The sequence below is a fragment of the Schistocerca serialis genome, chromosome 1 (genome assembly GCF_023864345.2).
Source record: "Schistocerca serialis cubense isolate TAMUIC-IGC-003099 chromosome 1, iqSchSeri2.2, whole genome shotgun sequence".
Taxonomy (NCBI): Eukaryota; Metazoa; Arthropoda; class Insecta; order Orthoptera; family Acrididae; genus Schistocerca; species Schistocerca serialis.
In genome coordinates this window covers 688,871,913-688,893,523 of record NC_064638.1, presented here as the reverse complement: position 1 = coordinate 688,893,523, position 21,611 = coordinate 688,871,913, and the positions used below count along the sequence as shown (strand labels likewise).

Sequence of the window (21,611 nt, the reverse complement as noted above, 5' to 3'; positions counted from 1 at the left end):
CTGACAAGGATTGAATCAGAGCCTAGAGCTTTGTTCTATCTTAACAATTTCAGTGGTTTCTTAACACCACTGATTAATACTTACTTCATTCATCTTTTCAGTGGCGCAAGGATTAAACAGGGACAATTCTCCTGGGTCATGTAAAGGAACTTTAGAAAAGAGAGTTAAGTATTTTAGCTTTTGCTCTGCAACCCACAATTTCAGTTTGTCTCATTTGCTAGGGACTTCATACAAACTTTGGGGCCACTAACAGCCTTACACACGACCAGAATTTCTTCAGGTTTTGTGAAATGGCATTTGATAACATTCTACTACTGTATTCAATGAAGGCATGGTGCATTGCTCTCTTGACAGCCAAACACGTTTCACTATATGTTTTTGGATACACACAGTTCGACAGCAGAGGATGGCATTTGATAATATTCTACTACTGTAGTAAATGAAGGCATCGTGCATTGCTCTCTTGACAGCCAAACGCGTTTCACTATATGTTTTTGGATAGGCTCAGTTCAACAGCAGAGTATGGGAAAACAGAGCCCCAAATCTAAGATAGATATTTTTGGAGGATATTGTGGACACTTAAAGAGTAATAAAACTCATAAATCCGACAAATGAGAAGATACTGTGGAAACTTGAGGCTTATAAAAAGGAACTAAATGATATCATCAATAGAGTACTATCGCGTCATTAATGTCATCAAGCCCAAGAAAAACTAATTCTTGAAGAGAAATAGAAACTGAAGAAGAAGATACTGTTCTCATCTACCTAAACCTAAAGAATACCTTGGTTATTAAATGTAAGAAGCCCAATATTTTAATGGAGAACCTACAACAGCTGAAGAGTGTATGAGCAGTCCACAATCTCAACAATGAAGAGACGCTATGGAAAGAGATCTGGAGTCAATTTTTCTACAGGAAACTTTTGATTGGGTTGAAATGCAAGAAAGGTAAGAAACTGTTAAAAGCACAATGAGTGTTTAACATAATAAAAAACACTACTTGCAATCACGGAATACTCAAAAAAAGAAGGGAAATACTACAGAGAAAGGCTCTTGCCAGTGGTAAAATATGAAGCACTTAGATACCTTTAGTGTTGGCAACAAGAGATTTTCTGAATCACCAAATGGACCTGAATACAGCCTACATCGAAAAAAGTATTTCTGCACTGAAAAAAATTATTTACGGAGTGAAGTAAAATGGACATTGCTGGAACAGATGTTTGCATGAAATCTTGATAAACATGGGTATGAAACAATCTAAGGCAGAGCCTGGATCTATTACAGCAAAGGTAAAGAAGATATCACAATAATGACTATATGGACGGATGATTTTATTCTGACTAAAAATCAAAAACAGAAGAACAATGACTTTAAGAGAGAACTCCAACAAATGTTTAACTTGCGTGACTTGGAAATGGATTGTTAAAAATAAGGAGACGGAAGAGTTATAGAAAGAGCAATCAACAACACTGAGAAGTTTTTGGAAAAAAATAAATATCTGAATGACTTCAAACCCTTTCTTCATCAATGAAACCAGGAGCCGAGTTAACAACCAATGGAGGAGCCTTCTGTATTTGTTGCAAATTTCAATGCCTGAACATCAAAGGGAACTGCAGACTACAAAGTAACATATTGTAAAAAGGGAAACACAAAATGCTCAAATGTGTGTGAAATCTTAGGGACTTAACACACACACACACACACACACACACACACACACACACACACACACACACACAAGCCCGAGGGAGGACTCGAACCCCCACCGGGACCAACCGCACAGTCCATGACTGCAGGGCCTTTGACCGCTTGGCTAATCCCGCGCGGCGGAAATACAAAATTTGAAGGAAATAGTGATGCAGATTGTAGATGTGAATTAGAGAATGTTGTTGTTGGGTGATGTTTTTAGATTAATGGGAGAACTTAAATCATGGTAACGTGAAAGACAGTCTGAACAGTAGCCTTGGGCACTGTAGAAGTTTAGTATATGGCTTTATGACAAACAATTCACGATGTATTGTGGATCAAAACTCTAAATTAAGAGCCTAATATAAATATGGAACATAACAAGGTTTTTTGTGACATCTGTGGAGCTATAAACTTAGCCAAAAATGTCACTTGTGCCAGAACCAAACTCACTGATATAAAGCACAATTTCATAAGGAATCTTATGATCTCACAGAGCAAAGTTCTATTGTGGTAGAATATTTATGCACAGAGCAGATTTTGGCAGATCTACTAACCAAACCCTTGAGTAAGGGCAAATATCACATGACACTATGAACAACTGAAGTACGTTCAATGGGGGAAATTGAGTATATATAGACAAAGTATGTTGTAAGAGTACATGTGCATAGCCAAGGCACTAAATGGAATTGCTTTGTATACTGTGTAGTGTTTCCTTGACAACAAACTTGTGATCTATTCTACTTAATGAAGAATGTTAAGAGAGTATCATCAAAAGAGTAGGCCTACTACCACTTCATTAGTGCCACCAAGACTAAGAAATACTAACTCTGGAATAGTAACAGAAACTGAAGAAAAGGAAGAAGACATTGTTTTCATCTACCTAGCTCTAAGACTACTCTGGTTACGAAATATATGAAGTCCACTTTAGTATTCAGAATTACTTCTTTTGCTATGCTACTTACAACCAAACCGAATGTGTGCCATTCTATCAGTAGGATTACAATCACAATGTGTCACAACTGACATCAGTCAATTAGTACAAATGTCTGTCTTAGGTTCACTGGTGGGGTATCAGAAAAATGCAATCAGCCTACAAAAAGGATTGCTTACAAAACACTTGAGTGACCCCATTTTAGCATACTGCTCAAGTGTTTGGACTCATGCCAAACAGGAGCAATAATGCAAACTGAATGTATATATGAAAAAGGACAGCAAAAATGGGCACAGGTTTGTTGGGCCCACAAGAGAGTTTTATGGATATATTGAAAATCCTGACCTGGCAGACACTTGACGATTGATGCAACTATCCTTTGAAAGTCTAAAAAGTTTCTTGTAACAGCTCTATGGGATGAGTCATGGAGGACAGTACAACATTCCATCATATCGTTCCAGCAGGGATCATGAAGACAATATAAGAAAGGGATGGTGAAGATAATATGAGACTAATTACAGAACACACATAGATGTTTACTCAATAATTCTTATTGTACTCTATGCATACATGAATCGAGTAGGAGCCCTAAAAAGTAGCACAATGGGAAGTACCTTCTGCCATGCACTTTAATGCTCATTACATATGGAGTTGACCAATAATGAGAATGAAACGGATAGCTGTGGGTGCACGCTTTCATGAGTATTGTCCAACTACGGGAGGGAGGGATAAGGCCTGTCATGTACACACAAGACCGTCATTCTGTAACGATTTTTTTTTTCATCGTTAACACAGGCTATCGCTTTTTATACAGAGTCATCGAGCAGTGGAGTCGGTTGGAGTAATAATATTTTAAAAAACTAGCAGACAGATCTACAAAAAATTAATATCACCAACATATAACGAAGAACGGCTTATTTACTGCCACACAGGCGCCAGAAAATATGGTTATATTCAGCCCCATTGATGCAGCAAGAAACTTGCCATGGAACTTTATTATCTGTGCTTATCCTAGACGTAACAGGCGCTCAGATTCTTCTCATCCTCAAAGCTAGCATCAGAACACGGACATATACCGTGGACGTAAGGCGCATATTATAAGAATGGTTATACCAAAACAACAAGCCGCAATTATTTATTCCGTCTAAATACGAGAAAACTACATAAAATTACTACAGCACGAAGAATAAAAACGGTACGTACTCTATGAGCACAATAAGGCCAGTATTTTCCTCGCAACCGGAAGGCTCTTCCTTACATTACTTCACGAAGTTTTCTAGTAGTATTTTCTCTGCCACACAAACGTAATTTTAAATTGGGAAGTTAGAAATTTATACTGTATTTCATCTGTCTAATCAATATTTTAAACAACCATAGTTTATCACATAAAAGGATGATTAGCAGTACTAGCCCTATAGGCTTCACAATAGTTTATTCGCACCTTTATCAAGTGTACGGGAAATCAACTAATTCTTTACGCACCTTGTTAATAAATACTTCACAACGCCGATTACTTACACACAGCTAATACTACAAACACAGTAACAACAACCTCAAAGACATCTCAGACATTTCACAGATATACATGGATGAAGTGTGGAGGAAAGACTCTCAGACTTCGGTACCACATTTATATTAAAATACTGCGCTTCCACGGGAACTGAAATTAGACCATAAGTATAAATTTGCAGTTCAGTACCTAGGTGCTTCAAAACTGCAATCTACAAATTCTGCACAAGACGATGGTAAATGGTCTATTTACATTCGATGTCAACGGAACGGTGGAATGTTCACACTGAACGACGAAAGTCAATAGTTCGCATAGTCCAATTGGTCTTCTACCGAACGGCGAAAATGAGATTATGAGATACCATACGCGATATAAAAAGTCTGTATTTAGTATCTGAATTAAGGAACTAGTAAATATAAAGTTTATTAAAGGCAAAAGCAAACTTCATAAGGCGATTCTTGATCGATTTTTTACGGTAAATGCCAAGAAGAGAAACATTTTAAAACATCGGCATTTATTTGCTAGCGAAAATACACAGCCTACGAACACACACATAAAAAAAACATTAATAAGGGAATACACAGTGCCTGTTTGCTTCATCCACTGAGCGTTTCCTCCCTACGTAACAAATAATATTTCACAAAAACAAAGCAAAATAATTAAATATAGGCTAAGATGATACAAAAGCACGAAATCCATTAATATGAGTTAGAGTGGCAAAGTGGTTAAGTTTTGAAGTTAGACGACGACGACACCCTTCCCCTTCACCATCGCCAACATCAACGTCAACACTTTCTTCCCGTGAACGGGTTGTGTGAATCCCACAATATGAAATGCATGGTGAAATGTTTTGACAATCCATTCCATATCATTGGGGTGAATTGATCTAAATGACATTACAAAATTGCTTTTTGGGTAAAAATGTAAGAAGCAATCAAAACTTTTCCATTCAAAGGGCATACAGTCCAGAATCGGTATGCTAATCAGGCAAAATTGCTGTAAGCAATCATCCCACCAATGCACCAGGTCGAAGATACCCATTAGTGAAACACTGTATCTTGCTGTGTGCAGAAGTCCATAACTGCTACACATCCTCGCCTGATAGGAATCCTTTAAGGGGCCGAAAGCATGATAAATGTGTGGAGAAAGATCAGGACTATTGGCCAGGTGCTCAAGCGTCTCAAATTCAGGACTATTGGCCAGGTGCTCAAGCGTCTCAAATTCGAGTTGATGTATTTCAGAATTACAACAGTTGCAGTATCAGTACGTGCGTTATCATGAAGCATTGGCACCCCTTGGTGCATCATTTCACAATGATGGTTTTTGAAGACATGCTGCATACACAATATTCAGTCTCTGATGTATGTCTAACAGTATTTGTCCTTTGGCAGCCATGAGATGCTGGTCCTGTTTCGGCTGAGTTAAAAACCTAAAGAACACTGGCTTTTAACTCAATTTCTTGAAGTAAAAACACCCAACTACACTACATTTGCTCTTTTCTCCCATTTGAGAGCCTTGGGGGGGGGGGGGGGGGGGGGGGCGCACAGACCCTACCTTCCCCCAGGGGCATCTCCTTCATGGTATCTGTATACAAAAAGGGAAGGCTTGGTGATCCTACAAATTACAGGCCAGTATTGTTTGTGTCATGCTTCTCAAAAATATTAGAAATGGTCCTGCTTGACACACTGACTGCTTTCCTCTAAAAGCGAAGTGTAATAACTCCAGCACAGTATGGATACGAGAAAGGGAATCAACAGAAACAGAAACAATCTTTAACAGAATTCATTGTACAGGCCTTGGAGAAAAAGATGGTAGTGTTTGGAGTTTTCCTTGATTTATGCAAGATGTTTGACACAATAAATCACACAGTCTTGGTAAATAAATTACAGAATACTGGTATTTGTGGAAATGCGGTAGACTGGACATCATCATCAGTAACAAAGGACAATATGTGGTCACTGAAAACTTACGCAGATAAGAAGTACAACGTGTCAACTACGGTTTATCTCAATTATCTGTACAGGGAAATATCCCATTCAATAAAACAGGGCTGTAAGAAATGGCTTCAGTTAAGTTTTCTGCCAGTCGTCTGCACATTTTTGCATTTGCTATGCTGCCGAATGTATGGAGGAAGTTTGTACTGCACCTTCTATGGGGAATGGTCAGTACGCCGAGCCCTGGATATTGGTGCGGCACGTGCAGTTAACGGCATAGTGAGCCGAGTGGGTCTTGCCAGTGGAACATACGCAGAGCAAAGTTGTGGCTTGCAGAGAGAGAGGAACTGTTTTTGAAAACCATGATTCAAGATTGTTGGAGAGTGGGGCTTACAGCTGTCTATCTCTGATGTATTTTTTGGAGGGAGAGCACAAGAGTGGACGGTGTGATTTGTGCTGGTTGTCTAAGCGATGTGGGGGATGTCGTTTTCAGCAGCAATGAATTATAGGGTACTGTACTGTGAATGCACTCTGTTTTTGTTTGGTGCATTCTGTCATAGCATTGCACTTCGAATGGGTGAAATTGGAGAAAATTATTTTTGGAATATGGTTGGTCGTGGCGGTTTGACTTTCCACTGTGAACTTGTGTCATCGCTCCTTTGGAATATACAGTTGGCTGCTACAGTGATTTAGTCATCATGCTTACACTATGATGTATCTTCAAAGTGAACTGTTAGCATGTCATTTCAGTTTAGAAATTGCATGCCTCCCCTGAATGTATTGTAAAATGAACATGTTAATGGCTTATATGGAATGGCTGTGGATGAGTGGATTATTTATTAAAGAAGGAGAGCCCCTAATGTAGTTTTAGCTGAATTGCTATATGTTTCATTCAGTAAATTATTAATTTAACTGAAATGATAAATTATTAACATGCCACAGCACTTGTGCTTATCACGAGTTCTGTTGGAGATTCCATCTAAGGTTAATTTCACTTCTTTTGGGTTAAGACGTGCACCAAGTGACCCAAGCTCTGGGCAGGGTTGAAATTTAACTAAATGGGTTAATGTTGAGCCCATTGTTGAGATGCAGAACCATGTATAAATCCAATCTACTTTTAAAGGATTTTAAAAGTTTTAGGATTTGGTAAACCTTCTCTTAGTAAATTTTTTTCATTTTTAAAAAAATAATTTTTTGATTAAATTTTTTGTTCAAAATAGTATGTTTGTATGAGTATTTTATTCAAAAGAAATTTTGGGTTTATATATATTTTTATGCATTGTAAATAAAATATGGCATGGGGATGTTCTTAAATAAATGTGTAATATAAGTGCAGCCCATGTGTGAATTGTCCCTGTCCACCACATTATCGTTGTTTGCTGCCTTGTATTCTCTTTCAATGTCAAGTAGATTTAAGGTATCATTCTGGTAGCAGGTAGTGTGGTTCTTGGGGCTGTTCCATACAGGTTGCAAATATAAAAGTCAATATTATGTGGTATTTTCTGTTTCAGAATGGATTCAAGAAATATATTGAACTTGCTTGGTAGAGAAAGGAGGAATTAGCCTACAAACTGCAAAGTCAAAAATTTGGAAAAATGTAAAAGTACTACTGCCGAATTGATTCAGCAGATGACAGTGACTGCCGAATTTATTCAGCAGGTGACAGTGCTTTGGATAAACCAATTCAGTATTCAGTTTATTCACCATTGACCACTTACAGCGGAATAGGTCTGAACATTAAATATACAATTAACAATAACTTTACAGTAAAGTTTTTACAATTTAATTCCCATTTTTTTAGGAATATTCTTATGACGCTGGAAGTTTATTGAAGAGTTTTAAACTCATTATTTTGTGTGAGTTTGCAGTCTTTGTGAGTCTGTGTCTTGGTATGTCGAAGTCCAGTTTGCCTCTGGTGTTGTGGGGATGTATGTTCTCTCTGGTCTCGAACTCATTTAAGTTGCTTTTGACATAAAGCAGTGCTGTGTAGATGTATAGATTCACAACAGTTAATATCATGTGCTTGATAAAGAGGGGCGGCAGTGTTCCTTGGGCTTAACTTTGCTCATTATTCTGATTACTTTTTTTTTTTTTTTTTTTGAATTTTCAGAATTTCACTGACAAAGCAAGAATGTCCCCATAACAATATGCTGTAGGAAATATGTGACTGAAAGAGGCCAAAATATACCACCTTTAGATACTCATCAGTGACTACATCTGTCAGTCTCCAGATGAGATAACACACACTTGCTATTCTCTTGCAGATATGGCTAATGTGCTCCTCCCAGTTTAATTTTGAATCAATGTGGAATCCTAACAATTTTATTGATTTGCTTTAACCAGCTGTAGTTAAACCCAGAATTAGTTCTTGTGTTTTATCAGGACTACACAGGAGTTCATTAGAAGAAAACCAATCCATTACTAGTTTTAGTTTTTCCTGTGTTGCCTGATGCAGTTCTGTTGTGTCATGGTGTGTATTGAGCAATGTTGTATCATCTGCATAACACACAATTGAATTTGCTCCTACATGGTAAGGTAAGTCATTAATTGCAATGACGAACAGGAAAGGACCTAGGACCGAGCCCTGAGGCACTCCAGTCCGAACTTCCTTCAGTGAGGAGCATCTATTTTTAATTGATACAAAATGTCTCCTGTTACTTAAGTATGATTCGATTACATCCAAAGATGGTTTGTGTATGCCATAAAATTCCAGTTTTGTAAGTAGGTTGTTAGATGGTATGCAGTCGAAGGCTTTGCTAAGATCACAAAGTACAACTGATACTAGATCCTTATTTTCGAATGCAGTTAACACCTGGTTAACAACTTCAGTGACAGCAGTAGTGGTATTTTTACCATGTTGATATGCAAACTGTCTGTTGGAGAGGAGATCAGGTTTATCAAAATAGTTATTTAGTTGACTGTGCACTACATATTCAAAAACTTTAGAGAAAATTGGGACAATAGAAATTGGTTGATAGTTTTGGGGCACATGCTTATCTCCCTTTTTAAAGACTGGTATCACTTTAGCAGTTTTGAGTGCATCTGGGAAAACTCCAGATTCTAAACACATATTATCGTATCACCATCAGTGGATCCTGGAAAGGTGTGTTCAGCTGTTGCCGTATCTGTTGCTGAATTTCAGGCTTGAAAGGAATTGTATGAAAAAACAGCTCTCTCCTACAATCACGTTAGGCATATACAAGCACACCTGGAACGTTACCAGAATAGGTTGAGTGGTCTAGATGGCGTGGCTTTTTGTGGCAAAATTAAATCTAAAATTGTTGAGCTTGGGATTTAAATTAAGGGGTTAGCCAGTGGTCATCAGAGGTTAATGAGGAAGTGGAGGAGATGGGGAGTGGAGGCAGGGTGATAGTGATAAATTAACTTACCCAGGAATATTGTTTTCAGAAGTCCCCAACTCCTTGGAGGACCAGCTACAGAAACAAGCCAATTGAGATGTGAAGTCAGTTCCGTAAGCATTAAAGCTAGCACATTTGATGGCAGAATAAAAGTGAGGCATTGAGCATATCCAATCATCAGTTGTTATGCATAATAGCTGTTAAGATAAAATGTATTTTGTTGCAGTTAGTGCAAAAGGCAATTAATCTGGGTCCTAATTTTACTAATTTACATAGGAAGCTGATAGAACAGATAATTATGCTTATAGCATTCTGAGAGTTACTTCACAAGAATTAGGTAGGGAACAAGGGAGGAATGAATTCAGTCAATGGGCTACACCATTAGTCATTATTAAGAAGCCGCTAGGTAAACCCCGTCTTCGAAATGACTTTAAGGTGACAGTTAGCTCACAGCCCATGATTGATATTTATCCTATTCTGTGCCTGGACAAACTTATAATGAAACTAGTGGGGGAAGAATATTTTTCAAAACTTGATTTGACAGAAGAATATTTACAGCTGTCACATGATGATGAATAACATCAGCTTCTTGTTGTTAATATGGTGTACAACCTCTACAAGTACAAGCAATTGGTTCCTGGCATTGCAAAAAGCCTGACATTTTTCAGTCTTATTTGGAACAGCTTAATCAATGCATACCTTGTATCAACTACCTTGACAACACAGTCCTTACTGGTCCCACCACCAAGGACCATCTCCGCAATCTTCATTTTTGTTTCAAACCTCATCTGATGCGAGTCTTAAGTGCAACTTGGAATAGCCACATTTCTTCCAATCATCTACAGATTACTTTGGTCATGTTATTTCTCATCGGGGGATTCTGCTGACCAACAGCCACATAGCAGCTATTGTGGCTCTCCTGCACCCTACAAATGTGTAAGAAGTCCAAGTATTCATAGCCAAAGTTGCATATTACCACATGTTTCTTCTGCAGACTGCTTCAGTTACCTATCCTCTCAATCAGCTGCTTAAGAAATGTGGAACCCTGGCTGCTGCCATTCTTTCATGACTTTGAAAGATTGTTTGTGTTCCATCCTATGCTTGGCCACCTTCAGCCGAGACTTCAGCTCGTGGTTACAGCAGACACACTGCAGTATGGCTTGAGCCTGTATTGCCTCAATATCATGCTGATGGTTCAGAACAGCAAGTCAATTTTCTATCGAAGACGCTTAATGATGTACAGAAAAATTACTCTCAAATTGAGTAGGCGGCTCTCACTATTCATGTGTTTCTATACACAGTTAAGTTTCATTTGGTGACTGATCGCACACCATTAGTGTCTCTTTTTAGGCCCGTGGCACATTTATGAGACAAGACAGCCCATGAACTACAATGGTGGATCCTAATCCGTATTAGATATAATTATGAGCTTCATTTCTGCCTGACCCTAGTTTTGATAAAGATGAAGTATTTTGTTTTTATCTTAATAAGGAAGCTCGCCAGACAGTGGACGAAGTCCCTATTACCAATTCTTGCATTTCTGAAGCTGTCAATATGATCAGCAAGGGTGGCTTGAGTGAACTCCGGCTCGTGCCTTTGATTCCATCTGCAATTACTTTTTGCTAAGACACAGAGTCATACTCTTGAATGGTGTTCTCTTATTGTCCACAGAAAATGCTGTTTCACGGGTGGTCTTTCAGGCAGCTCTCTGGAAAATCATTCATCACTTTTTACATCAGGATCATTGGGATGCCTCGTGCACAAAAATGCTGGCTCATTGCCATGTCCACTGGCCTCACATTGATTGTAAGAGTGAACATTCAATCAATGCTTTCTCTAAATGTGCAGGTCATCAGGCCTCTCCAAGGCAATTTTATTCACAGTGGCCTGTCCATCACAGCCATGGGCGCGGGTCTATATCGACTTTGCTAGCACCTCTTGGATGTTTATTGGTTGGTGGTCATTGACACTTACTCCCAATTTTCGTACATAGCTAACTGCCACTCCACCACAGCAGATGCGTCAATGTGGGCTCTCACTCGATTTCTCCATTGAAGGCTTGCCCTGCAATCTGGTAACTGACAATGGTCTTCAATTCATCCCTCAGACTTTTCAAAATTTTTGTGCAACATGTTCATTCACCTGTGTTCCACGCTCAATCAAATGTGAAGGTGGAATGCTTCATCGACACTTTTAAGACGTAAATGAAGAAGTATATTGGTGATATCCCTCCAGATGCTTTCTTAGTTTCTACATGTTTACGCCCATCAGTGAGAAGAACCTGGCGGAGATTCTGCATGGCCACCAGCAGTACTGTATCTCCTGCTTCCTGCACCAAGGCTGCCCAAGGCTTCTACAGAAATGAATTTACATGGCTGGGACTCCAGTCTGGGCTTGCATGTTTGGTCAAGACCAGTGCTGGAGCTCAGCTATTATTCACAGCCAATGCTGTCAGCGTGTCTTCATGTTGCAGACAGAAGGCAGGCTGGTGACCCACCACTGAAATCAAATCTGTCCTTCAAGTGGAGGACTGGTCTCCACCACCTTCATCCACACCTGTGAGATCGTCCACACTGCCCGGTCCATCCATTCCCTGTCACCCTTTCACTAATTCTGCCCATATATGATACTACATCTTGTTCACCTTCCTCCATTGTTTCCAGCCTCGGCCAATTCCTCAGGGCCTGGTCATGAATGACCATTTACAGCAGCCAGGGGCATCACATGAACTGCAGGCACTGCTTCCACTGGAGCCATTTTCTGACCCTGAGTTGTAGGTCACCTCCATGAATTTGGTGCCAGCGTCAGTGCTGCCAACGGTTGGCATCCCACCCACGAGTGTCCACCTGTAGCGATCCATTACCGTCCAGGTCACTTTCAAGTCTATTCTCCAATGCAGGATATGTGGGAACTCTTTGTGGTACAGGGGGCATCCACCAGCAGCACACAGAAGAAACTGACATCGCGACCTCGAGCACCAAGCATTGTCTCACATTATGGAGGAGGGATGCTGGGGTGACACTGGCCTACAGGTGACCCAACAACAGGAGAGGTCTCTGGAAACCTGTAGTTACCACACTAGCTGCAGCAGCACATCATAATCTGTTGAAGTCAGCAGGACATGAGGAACTGGTCTGTCACTTGTTTGATCAGCTCACGCCACTGTGTGGCAGCTAAGCTTGACACCAGGAGGTAGCAACTTCAGGTAGCATGGACAGCTGCACCTCCCAAGTGATGCACACAGCTGCTATCAAGTGTCACCAAGTGGAATATTCTAATGTTTGTCTATTTAAGCAAGGAGCAGAGTGATCTCTCCCTCACTCTGCTATGTTCCACGTGACTTCACTCCACCCACAGATCTCTGATGGAGTAAAGGTACTGCCATGCCAATGCACAAGTACGCTATAATGAATGTATTTTTTGTTGTGAGCATTGAAGTAATCATACTTTTACTGCTGTTCTCTACTGTGTGTGTTACTACAGGGGGGAAAGTTAATTCAGGGCTGCTAGTAGGAAATCTGCCTGGTGCTTCTACAGAGATGAAAGGCAGATCTATTAAATGCTTTAACTGTGGAAAGGGGGGCTATATTAGTAAGAAGTGCTGGCAAGGACCAAAGATCAAGAACAGTTGTACGATCAATAAAGAGAAGTATAGCGAGGGTAACAGGATTTGTAGCATATGCCGTAAGGATAGAAACGGGTTGCCTGTCATTTGTTGCTCCATCAACAACAAATCAGTTTGTGCCCTTATGGATACAGGTAGTATCCTTAGTGCAGTTGATAAAGGTTGGAAAACCAGAATATTTGTAAATGGGGCATGTTGGAATCAGAGAAAAGCAACTATACTGCTGCTAGCAAGATGTGCATTGGGGTGGAGGGAGTAATTTTGGTGAAGGTTAGGATTAGTGGCTGTTCCTTGAGAACTAAGGTGAGAGTCATGTCGGATTTATCAACACCTTGTATTCTAGGTGCTGTATTCATTAGAAAATTCAGTTAGTGATTAACTGGGCAGATAATAACAATTTCTTCAAATTCTGACATGGTTCTAAAGTTACCTTTTGTCAGCAGACTAGGCAGTACCATTGAGAAGCACTTTGCAGAAATGGGATGGTGTGCAAAGTCAGAGGGAAAAGTGAAATCCAATGAAGTTAACGTGTAGCATTTGGATCCTGAGTACCTACAGTAGAAAAATTAAGGCCCTTCGTGAAGTTTTTTCTGACTTGCTAACCACTAGATTTGGGTTAACAATCTTTATGGAATATCAGATAGAAGTCAATGATAACATTCTGGTGCAGAAACCACCTAACCATCTCTATCTCTCCTCCCATCAGGTGGAGGAGATTAAAGCTACAGAGAAACTTTTAGATCAGGAAGTTATTTGCCCAATCACCTCACAAAATGCAGCCACAGTTCTCCAGGCTCCTAAATCAGATTGGGATATTTCAGGAGCAGAACAAAAAGATAGTTGCTTTCTGTCCCACTTCCTGATTTGCATTCTTACTTTGGTTGGTTCAGTGGGGCTCGAGTCTTTACTACATTGGATTTAAATCAAGCAGATAATCATATCTCATTAGTGGAGAATTCCAGGAGGCTGAAAGCATTTGTGACCATCTGGAATGTATTTTAATTCACCTGAATGCCCTTTTGGAATGTCCACTGGAGCCACAGTTCCATCACAGCTGATGAATAAGATATATTTGATATATTTGTATACCACTACCTTAATGGTTTAGTGACATACAGTCATAATTTGCAGAAATATCTACAGCATTTGAGTGAAGTTGTTATGCACCAGTATGTGATTTTTGGGACATACATTTTCTTCAGAGGGAGTAACAGTTGATCTACAAAAAAGTAAGGCTACTCTGATAGTTCCTCTGTCCAGGCATGTTAAGGGAGCGGCTGGATTCATAGGGATAGCAAACTTCTTCAAGAAATTAACTCCCGAATTTGCACATAAGGCTGCCCCACTGAATGTATTAAGGAAAATGGGACAAAAATTCGAATGGGGTGATTCCCAGGAAATGGCATTTGTAGGACTAAAGGAATCTGTTGGTAATGCTTCTGTATTGGCACTATGTGTCTTTAACATTGTGTGTGAAATCTTATGGGACTTAACTGCTAAGGTCATCAGTCCCTATGTCTTTAACAAACTCTTTATATTGCAGACAGCTGTGTCATTGTCAAGGTTAGGAGCTGTTCTACTCCAGGAAGACGAAGAAGGACGATCAGTCAATGCTTATGCCTTTAGAGGTCTTAATGAGCTACAGCATAAATATTCAGTCTATGAGCTAGAGGCTCTGGCTGTATAGTTTGGTGTAGAGAAGTTCAAGTATTACATGGAACATAGAGAGTTTACATTGGAAACAAACAACCAAACACTGAGGTAGGGTTTAGAGCAGCTGTGGAAAACTGGGCTGCTAGCCCATTTAAATTTGAGGTCGTTAATATCCACGGTAGTGACAATCAGATACCTGATCGACTGAAATTTTCACTCTGCAATGGAATATGCGCTGATATGAAACTTCCTGGCAGATTAAAACTGTGTGCCAGATCGAGACTCAAACTCAGGACCTTTGCCTTTCACGGGAAAGTGCTCTACCGACTGAGCTACCCAAGCATGACTCACGACCCATCCTCACAGCTTTGCTTCCACCAGAACCTCGTATCCTACCTTCCAAACTTCACAGCAGCTCTCCTGTGAATCTTGCAAGACTAGCATTTCTAGAAGGAAGGACACTGTGGAGACATGGCTTAGCCAAAGTCTAGGGGATCTTGCTCACAAAAGGCAAAGGTCCCCAGTTTGAGTCTCAGTCTGGTACACAGTTTTAATCTGCCAGGAAGTTTCAGATAGCTGGTAGTTTAAACAGGATGTTTGACAAGAAAACTGGAGGGAAGGACCTTGATATTCCCTCATCAGGCATACAGCCAAATACAATCAACCTTATACTTCATGAATTTGCAGCATTATTCCAGGGATCCACCCTTATCAGGAACAGGACCCAAATGTAAAAGCTGTCAAAGTACTACTAAATGTAGTAAATGAGTTTTGCTATTTAGACAGTAAAAGAATGTATATGGCTGAAGTAGAGAGGATACAGAATGTAGAATGGCAAAGATAAGAAAATCTTTTCTGAAGAATAGAAATTTGTTAACACTGAATACAAGTGTTACAATGTCTTTTCTGAAGGCATTTGTCTGACGTGTAGCTTTGTACAGAAATGAAATGTGGATAATACAGTGCAGACAAGAAGAGAATGGAAGCTTTTGAAATGTGGTGCTACAGAAGAATGCTGAAGATTAGATGGGTAAATCGTGTAAATAATGAAGAGATACTGAATCGAATTGGGGGCAAAGAAATTTGTGGCATAGCTGGACTAAACAAAGGGATCAGTTGATTAGACACATTTTCAGACATTATATTTAGTACTGGAAGGAAATGTGGGATGGGGGAGAATTGCAGAGAGTGACCAAGAGACGAGTACAGTAAGCAGGTTCAAACGGCTATGGCTTGTAGTAGTAATTCAGAGAGGATGAGCCTTGCACAGGATAGAGTAACATGAAGAGCTACATCAAGCCAATCTTCGGACTAAAGATCACAACAACAGGCTAAATTATCCACGCTGCCAGCATTAGATATGATTGATAATCTCTATAGAGACATTAAAAAGTTTAAATTCATTGTTCTTTTACTACAATTCTACAGTGATTGACAAAAAATGTGAAGCACCCAAAAGACATCATAGGATGTTAATGTAACTTTGTAAATGCCCACACTGTCATCAGGTATGTAAATGAATACAGCTGCAATCCTCTATGACAAGTGGAATGGCCACCAGAGTGCATTACTGTTGTTCGTTTTTAATGTTGTTACCAGCTCTGGTAGGGTATACAAAAGGTGTGAACAACTTCAGAAGTTGAGTGATCACTGTGAATGCCATGGAGGTAGCTTGTACTCATATGAGGCAGCTTTCTCAGCACCTGGTATAGAGTTTGAAAGGAGCCTCACTGTGGGTCTCCGCTGGACCAACTGATCGAATTGCGCAATATCCAGATTTTTAGGACACACAGAAGCTACAGTGACCCAATGTTGGACTGCATGATAATATGAGAGCAGGTACACCGTTGACAAGATTCCAGTTGAAAACATGTGACCACAATAAGGGAGGATTGTTGAATTACGCAACAAACACACTGTAAGCCCTTCACACCTGTGCCTGCAACCCAATAGCAAATAGTGCACTCCCTGCAATATTCTGTCTCATTCTGCACCGTTGTCAGGAACAAGCAGCAGTGTATTTGTGAATAAGCATCCATGCATAGCTGTTAACACCACAACACAAATAGCTGTATTTGTGGCAGTGCCATGACTGAGAAGCAAAGGCTGTTGATGAACAGCATAGCACAGTGACCCATACAGTGTCAATAGGATGCGGTACGTTTTCTGCATGCCATCTTTGCCTCTAGTGGGGGGGGGCATGCAGTTTTGACATAAGCAAATGGCAGTATGAGGAGCAAGTCACACGACGGCAGGCAGCAGAGCAGGAGTGGCTCTTCAGGCACAGCATATTGTGATTTGGGCCATGTGATTTCTTCGTTGGACAACTGGACTTCGGAATTCTGCTTGGGGTCGCATGTCCGAGAATAAGTTTTCATTCTGACAGCTCTGGAGGACACGAGGTGGCTGAAGCTATTCCTACTGTGGAAGTCCATGGTTGTCATGCCTTGGTTAAGAGGGAAGCATGCCATCTTAGAACTATGGTCACATACCTTACTTCCATTGAGTAAATTTGGGGACAGCACGAGGTTTGCATAGATACTGCATTAAATTTTTGCATCATTCTTCTGTTACATAAGCATATATATATATATATATATATATATATATATATATATATATATATATATATATATATATATATAAAATGGAAGGAAACATGTGGGAAAAATTATATATAAAAAACAAAGATGAGGTGACTTACCGAACAAAAGCGCTGGCAGGTCGATAGACACACAAACAAACACAAACATACACACATATATATATAAAAATTAGTGATGTGGGTGGGTAAAAGCCCAGAGGGCAGGACATTTATAAATGGGTGTCTGCCTGGGAATTTACCCAAAGAGTTTTAAATGACCAAAATCTTGGCATGTATAAAAGTACTTTTTACAGTTTTTACTGCTAGAATGTATACTTTACCAATTAAAATAAGGGGAAGGATGATACTCCTGACATTAAAAGTCAAGAATTATTTACACTTAAACATACATATTTAACTTATTGCCTCTGTTGCTAAGAACAAAAGGAAAGAAGAGAGAAGCATTTTGAACTAGCTTATATTTAACTGCTTATATTTACAATTTCATTTCTCTTTTTACCAGTTCTACTCTTCACTCTCGGTCTCTCTGTCTCTAGCATGCGCACACCAACCCATGCACGCACGCTCGCACGAGTGCTCCCCCCCTGCCCCTCTCGCCTCACACGCACACAAAACCACCAAGTATAACAGCCAATGTATAGTGGTAAATCAACACAAAAAGGTCTTTAGGTCATCGCTTTGTAACATAACACACTTTATAATTAATGTCAGATCTCTAAATATTGTTGAATGATTATTGATAGAAAAATTATTACTGAATATATGCACAACTGATGGGTTTCTTGATGAGAAATGTATTGTAACATGACGATACAGCAACATTTGAGATAGACTATAGTTTTCAATTCTGCTGCTTTCTTCATGTACTTTTTCATATGACTGCATTGCCATGAAGATACAATAAGAACACTAACACTAAAAAGATTTAATACCAAAGAACCGGTGGCCAATATGCTGGAATCATTCTATTCTGATACTAGTCTATTCCTAGAGAATCAGTGATTCTTGGAATCGCTGAATCGGGACATGACACATCCCTAATTAAAATCATTATTACAGATTAACTTTTTTACTCTAATGTTTTGCAGTAGTGCAACATAAGTAAAAATACTACGTACAGGCTTGCTACTTAATATAAACTATACTTTATTTCAAAAATTACTTTGAATGTTGTTTTCTTTTTTTATTATGTACTACCCCAAGAATTGATATAATTAAAGATGTAAAAAATTATGTTACAGTGCAATTTATTTTCTCTACTAACTCCCTGCTAACTCTCAAGAAGCTTTTTCAATTCTTTTACCCAACCATTACAGATGCAGTGTTGCAAAACACCTTTTCCAATACAAATACCAGCTTACAAATTTTATAAGTGCCGCTTATCAATTAAACTCTGAAATGCATAAATGCCTGGGCATTTATGAATTTTGGACATTTGCCCAGGCATTTATCCTGGGCATTTGCCCCAATTTATACGCCCCAGGCATTTTACTCCACTAGTCCTAATAACTACGAGGTATTTCATTATAGGAATTGAAACTTGGTGATAAGTGATTAATTCTCAAGCCACTGCAAAAAATTTCTTTGCCTCTATGATGTGGGTTGTTGAAAGTACCTGCTTCCACAACTGTGAAAGTTAAGTACAAAGCTCATTTGTTATCTTTGAACATAGATATTTTCATAACCACATACATTTTGGGTTTCCTATGTTTTTAATGGTACAATGTGTATCAAGTCTGACTTGAATGCAAAGTAAACACCGTAGCAGTCGTTCGGGGACATGTACGTTTATGAAATTTGATCATCCTTGAAAACTTGTTGTTATTGTTCTTAATGTGTTTTTTAATTAATTGTTGAAAGCTTGCCATACTCTCTCCACCCATGAAGTTCTGTTTTCTCCTCCCCTTCTGACTGCTTCACTTTTTTTGTCTGGCAGTGCATATTTGGTTTTGGCCCCTGGCAAGTATTGAGAAATCATATTTATGTAACTTAAAATGATACAGCAAACCACCAGTGCTTGTATAACCTGGAATCCCATTTGAAATTAATTTCCTATACAATCTATTTAGAGCTTTGTGGATTAAATCAAACCAATCATTTCTATCCTGGTCACAATTTCTATAGCATAAAATTCTGGTATGGTATAAAAGCACTGAGCATCATTCATGCTGGTTGGTTGGTTAATTAGTTAGTTAATTAGTTAGATAGATAGTGTATGAGCCTCACACTGATTACAAAGTTTAATATTCTCACATCAAAGCCATGGAGCTCTTTCCAGCTGTATTACTATTAAGTATATCCCTGTATGCTACTTAAATTTTAGCCATTTCTAGCTTGTCAAGATCCATGGATTTTTGAATCTAAGTTTTGAAATAATTATACGAGGTCAACCTGAAAAGATAGTAGTCTCCCCAAGGACCTTCTTTTTCAAGTGATCAACTGTTTCATTGTGAGAGCCTCTGTGTTTGCTTCCAATATTTCCAAAATATGCCTGTTGGTTTGGTTAGCCAATCTAAATTTTTTAAATTTCTATATTGTCTCCTAAAATGTATGTGTATGAATGTACTCTTGAGTATGTGTGGTCAATAATAAATTGCTTCTCTGATTGCCAGCAGTTATGGTCTATAGACAATAGTTCCTTTCACCAATTCTAGTATTTTATAGGTTCCATTATTATTCCTCTCGAAGTAATATCCCCATTCACTTCTCTCTTAGAACCAAAAATATATTTAAAATCATATTTGTAGTCAAACATATTTAATGAATTGTGCTATCCCTTGATCAATGCCCTCATATTTTCCTATCATTTGGAACGTATAAAATAGAGGCTGTATCAGAGAAAATGTATCTTAAATGACAGTAATGCCACATTCTGAGGATTGATGGCCTTCATCATGCCATTCCTTATAACTTTTCATTAGCATAGGAGAATGTGTGGAGTCTTTTATGTGAATGTACAGGCAAAGTTTGGACACCACCTTTATGGCAAAAGAATTGGATGTATTTAACTATCGCAGATGAATGTTCATCAGAGATAAGGATATCATTGGGAGTGACCCACAAAAATGATCTGATGGAGAGAGTGAGCAGCAATCTGCAGCTGCAAGCTGATGATGCTCTGGTGTACAGGAAGGTTTGCATGTGAGGAATGTGGTAGAGAAGGTGAAAGACCGACTTTGGTTTACTGGGAGAATTTTTGGAAAGTGAGTCATCTGTACAGGAGACCACATACAGGACACTAGTGTGACCTATTCTTGGATACTACTTGAGCATTTGGGATCTGCACCAGGTTGGATTAAAAGATGACATCAAAGCAATTCAAAGGTGGTCTGCTAGATTTGTTGCCAGTAGGTTTGAACAACACACAGGTACTACAGAGATGCTTTAGGAACTCGATTTGGAGGAACACGATTGAGAAAATTGAAAGAACCAACATTTGAAGCTGAGTGAATTATGATCCTTATCCAGCCAACATAGATTTTGCATAAGAACCACAGAGATAAGACGTGAGAAATTAGGGCTCATACAGAGGCTACATTTGTGAGTGGAACAAGAAAGGAGATGATTAGTAGTGAACCGGGTACCCTCCACCATGCACCATATGGTGGCTTGCAGACTGTGTATGTAGATGTAGACTGAATACCACCTAGTGGCACTGCAGGAAAGTGATGCACTAAGGAAAGTATTTGCCGGTAAATTCCGCAAATATGAAAGGAGAATCATTATAGAAATAATGAGGATGGTAAGTGAGGAAATCCACTGACTTAAGTGACTTTGACAAAGAGCAGATTTTTATGGCCCAGTGCCTGAAACAAGCATCTCCAATTTGGCAAAGCTAGTTGGCAGTTCAAGTGCTACTGTCTTAAGCACCTAGGGAAAGTGGCTGAAGAAGAGTGAAACCACAAACAGACATCAAAGTGTTGAACGTCCATGTCTCTTTGCAAAACGGGGGTGTTTCGAAGCTTTTTCCACTATGTGAAGTGGGACAGACAGCTATTTATGGCAGCTTTGATGACAAGTGTCAATTATGATTGCAGAGGGTCTGGGACAATAGAGATAGAACCAGGGATCAGCAGAATTGTGTCGCCTGGTAGGATGAATTACATTTATTGTTACATGATGTCGATGGTCATGTACGGATATGGTGTCACACAGGAAAATGGCTGCTCAAAACATGCCCTGTGTCATGTTTGCAGACCAGTGAGGGTTGTATTATGTTATGGGAGACATTTATCTGGGCTTCCATAGGGTCTGCAGTAGTAATCAAAGGCACTATGACAGTTGTGAACTATATGAATATTATTGCA

At 39.3% G+C, this 21,611-nt stretch overlaps 1 protein-coding gene across 5 annotated transcripts in view; it reads right to left on the bottom strand.

Moving 5' to 3' along the window:
* The window catches only part of LOC126480578 (SAFB-like transcription modulator), a 166,001-nt gene that overhangs the window by 82,314 nt on the left and 62,076 nt on the right, over positions 1–21,611 (bottom strand). Inside the window, exon 1 of one of the 5 annotated variants that reach the window (XM_050103880.1) lies at positions 4,318–4,338. The exons of 1 other annotated variant lie outside the window; for it this stretch is intronic. The gene's annotated coding sequence lies outside the window, so the exon portion shown is untranslated. Of the gene's footprint in view, positions 1–3,821; positions 3,908–4,059; positions 4,080–4,100; positions 4,214–4,317; positions 4,339–21,611 lie in introns of those variants that run through there. 3 more of the 5 variants (XM_050103877.1, XM_050103879.1, XM_050103878.1) reach the window with 3 other exon arrangements.